At 41.5% G+C, this 4310-nt stretch overlaps 1 long non-coding RNA gene across 1 annotated transcript; it reads left to right on the top strand.

Annotated features, from left to right (window-relative positions):
- Nucleotides 1-1379: 1379 nt before the first annotated feature.
- LOC108962621 (uncharacterized) lies at nt 1380-2786 on the top strand. The gene is made up of 2 exons (XR_007780577.1): nt 1380-1491; nt 2405-2786. It is a non-coding gene; the product is annotated as an uncharacterized LOC108962621 (long non-coding RNA).
- Nucleotides 2787-4310: the final 1524 nt, after the last annotated feature.

Below are 4310 nucleotides of genomic sequence, written 5' to 3' on the forward strand. Positions count from 1 at the left end.
GACTAGACAAAGGCAGCACACACATAAAGACACACTCAGAAAAACAAGAGGAACTTAAGTGCAACAGAAGCTATTAGCTTTTTTTTTATTATTATTGCTTTTTTTTTTTTTTTTTTTCATTCCTGGTGAGCTGGAAATTTCAGGAAAAGCTAGTTTAGGACAGGAGGTTTTCAAGCCAGGCCTCTGATAATCTCTGATGTCCAAAGTCAATGCCAGTGGGATTTTTCCATCAAAGCCAACAACATTGAAATTTTTTAGTGTAATATATAAACAAGAAACTATTTTCTTTTTGTCCAAAAACTACAGTTTCATCTGTGGAGCTCCTTCAGCCATGACTTGTAAACCAAAGTGGGTTTTTAATACATATTTTTACAAAGCAAGTCAACACAGCAGGCCAGGGAGCCACTGTGGCTGCGCTCCTCAGGAGGAAATAGGTTTGTCTGAATCAACATTTGCAACGATGCCTCTATGATCTACCCCATGCTCAGAAAATTGAATAAAACTATCATGTTACCCAGACAAAATAATCCCTTTCTTCCACCAATTTGTCTGTCACAGATTCAGATTGTAGTGCATAAAACTGACAGCAAGCAACTTGCACGTGGAATCTCACCTAAACCTCAGCAGTGAACAGCCTCTATCCACCTGGAGCAATGGGTGGGAAAAACAATGCCAGCAGCATGTTCCTAATGGGAACAGCAACAGCAGGATCTTGGCCAGGTGATGAGACCCCCTCAGTGATGAGGAATGAGAGGATTTGTGGTTGCTCATTCCATTATTTTGTGTTTCTCATATGGCTTTATGCACCTAGAGGTGCTTTTCAACCCTGAATAACTCTTGATGGGCAAACCCCAGCTGTAAAGGAATGCTGGAAGAAGTGTTCTCATAACAGTGTTCTCAAAAAAGTGTCAGCTCCTTGTTGTGAAACAGCTCCTTACAAAAATTAATGTTTTCTCCAAGAGGTTGCTTCCTTCAGTGGGGATGACTTATGTGGAGAAAGTGTCCACTGACAAGTGAACAGACTGAGAATTTGCTGATCAAAATTCTAACAACTGTGCTACTCCTTCAGTGTTTCATCTTTGTACTAACATTAAACAAAAAAGAAGGGGTGAGGGATAAGAAAAAACAAGTTTTTTCTCAAGGCAGGTTTGTACATGTTTAGCCAGCTCTTCTGTTCTGGTTTTAGGGAAAAAAAAAAAAAAAAAAAAAAAAAAAAAAGCACTGAAACATAAAGCAGTGTGGATTGTATGGAAAATTTGACTCAGATCGAGTGCCTGGCCAACACCACAAAATGGACTGGAGACAAATCTGATAATTAGAAAAAGCAGTGAATAACAAAATATTTTTGACTCATGCCATATCAGGCAGCCTCTGAGAATTCCCAGAGGCAAGAAAACAGGGTTTAATTCCCTGCAGCTTATTGCAGTTTTATGTTAGAGCAACGCCACTGATTTCAGAGACATTACTCTGGTGCAATACTGGAGCTGGCAGGTAAGCCAAAATTCACCTTATTCTTCCAAGATAGTTGATTTTGACAGCAATTTGCCCAAACTGCACAAAGAGCCAGGTAAACCAGGAGGGACCATACTTACGTCAGCTTGGTACAGCTGACCCAAACAAGGTCAGAGACACTCCTATTGTATTAATCTAATTTACAGTGCCTGAGGTTTGTTTTTGGTTTATTTTTACACCAGGTGGCCAGGGAAAACACATATGCTGACCAGTCCATAGCAAGGGTGGGATAAACATACTGACCATCACACCAGGGATGCCATATAGGGGTAAGAATGTCTGATGCCTGTTTTTCATCTCGTGCTGCTGCCACTGCCTCTGCCAAGTCCAGCAGGTAGTGAAGGCTGGCAGGCACAGTGATAAGAGCTAGAAAAGACAAAAGACTTGCCAGAAAACAGTCAAATAGGAGCAGGAGAAGGGTAATGCCTGAGAAGGAGCCAGCACACACAGCAAGGACAGTACAAGGAAATCGCTGGACAAGGCAGTAAAGTGAAGGGATAAGGAAAGCCTCCTGGAGAAGCCAGAGCTTAGAGGAGATGAAGCAGGAGGAGGTGTGAAAGGGGAGAAGAAATGCCTGAAATCAGGTAAAAGGATGCACAACAACATCTTGGCACAGCTGTTGCACCCTGCCTTAGCTCCATTCAGGAAAGCAAGATGATAGTAGCTGTCCTTACCTGGGTGCTTGAAATGGCTACAGAAGATTAAGGTCAGTCTGTAGAAAGCAGTTCTGTGTGTTTGTGTGTTTCTGCTTGCAGAGAGTCAGAAAAATCCAGCATGGTCTCATGTGGCACTGTTTTTGCTTTGGTGATATATTAGGAATATATATTAGGATATATTAGGTGAGTAGAGATTGAAATCATGCTGTCCTTATCAAAATTTTTGAATTTTATAGGATTGTCAACTGGATTTTCTCACTTTCCTGTATATTAGTGATCAATCAATGCTGGAAATGAAGGAGGAGGAGGAGGAGGAGGATAAAGAGGAGGTGCTTTAGGCAGCAGACAAGAGATAAGAGATTCTTCTGCAGACTGGGAAAGAGACCACAGTGGAGCAGATAATCACCAAGCTGATGGAAAGGATTGTGTTGGAGCAGATTCCCATGCTGCAGCTCAGGAAGGATGCCATGCCCCCTTTCACCATCCCAGGGGTAAGGGGAAGGATACAGAGAAACTGGGACTGAAGGACAAAAGTTGTGACTGAAAAGAGAAAAAAAGAGGGGTGGTGGAGTTTAATTTTTTGTCTGTTTCCTGCAATAAATCAATTTTCTCTGTTGAGTCTGTTTTGCCTCTTGTCAGTTACTGGGGAGTGCTCTCTGTATTTACCTCAACCCACAAGCTTTTCCACCTTGGGGATGGGTAGGGAGAAAGCCTCTGGATGGCACCTGGCTGGCAGACAAGGTCAGCCCACCACAGTGATGCAAGTTCTTGTTTCGCCCCTCCCTTCTCTTTTTGCCCCTCCCTTCAGTATTCCCTGTGAAGGAATACTGAATCCTAATAAATAAAGAGAGGTACCTCATGATGTAGTGCCCACAAGCATCAGGTAACCTGGAACAAAGAGCTCAATATGTAAAAGGTGATGAAGATTTTGACTAGGACCACATTCAAAAATAAAATATAAAGCAGAAAAATGACAAAGTCTGAATTAAACTTCCCCTTTATGATTTGTGTTCTTGTGCTTCTATTGTTGGATCAAAGGGAAAGCTTTTTCCAAGTGAGGCACAACTAGACAGTCATCTGCCAAGAGCTAAGTACTCACTGCTTGGGAATGCTCATCTGCAAAGCCAGTGAAGGAGATGTAGAAATGCTCTTCACCTTCATGTGCTACTCTGCCATCTACATGCACCACACATGGAAGCAGCAATGCCAAATTTGAAGAGAGTTTTGGCTCACAATTATTAAAAAATAAAATAAAGCAAACTGTATATGAAATCCAGTAGATGGAATTAAATGGGATCCTTCTGAAGCTCTACTTCAGCTGTCAATGCTGAAGCCTTGCTGTGACCAGCCTTTCCAAAGCATTTGGGGTGCTGAGAAAGTACCCACAGGAGTCAGGAAATTTCAGACCCTCTGGGTGCTGGATATGTCCATGGCACTGAAGCAGTTGGCGGTCCACTACACTAGAAGGCATTTAGATGTAAATTTGGGTGTCAGCTTTTAACAGCTGTTAATTCCCAACCATTCCCAGCCATTCCCAGCCATTCCCATCTGCCCTACATCCCTTTGTGTGATTATGATCTGTGACTCCTTCAAGATTTCAGCTCACACCATGGCCTGCCTACAACCACGTTAGGCTTCTTTTACCTGGACTCCCCTGAAGTCTTTCTTTCTATCAAATTAACTGATTACCAGGTGGCTGCCACTAAAAAAAAACCCACATCTCCATCAACTTACATGAAAGGATATTAGAAATGTATTTTTACTTCTACTTTCTGTTATTCTCAATTGTATGACAATGCTGTTGTAAGCAATTTGCTTCTGTAAGATTGCTGTAGATATTCTAGATAGTGACTAGAGAATGCTGAATCATAAATTTAGAGAAATAAATAAGTTCATATCTCAATTTACAAATATCATTTCCATTTCTCTATAATATTATCTGCTAACTTCATTAGATTGCCCAAAGATTTATGGCTGAAAGAATGATTGAACAGAATATGCCTGTGGTTCTTTACTCACGGAAGGCTCTCCTCAAATGTTGCAAACACCTTCTAAAGTCTTTAAATTCACTATCCAGAGGCTGGCCTGACACAGGGACATTCTAAACCAAATACTTTTTCTTGTCACTCTCTGTTATTCAGG

Source organism: Serinus canaria, chromosome 1A, assembly GCF_022539315.1.
Source record: "Serinus canaria isolate serCan28SL12 chromosome 1A, serCan2020, whole genome shotgun sequence".
NCBI lineage: Eukaryota > Metazoa > Chordata > Aves > Passeriformes > Fringillidae > Serinus > Serinus canaria.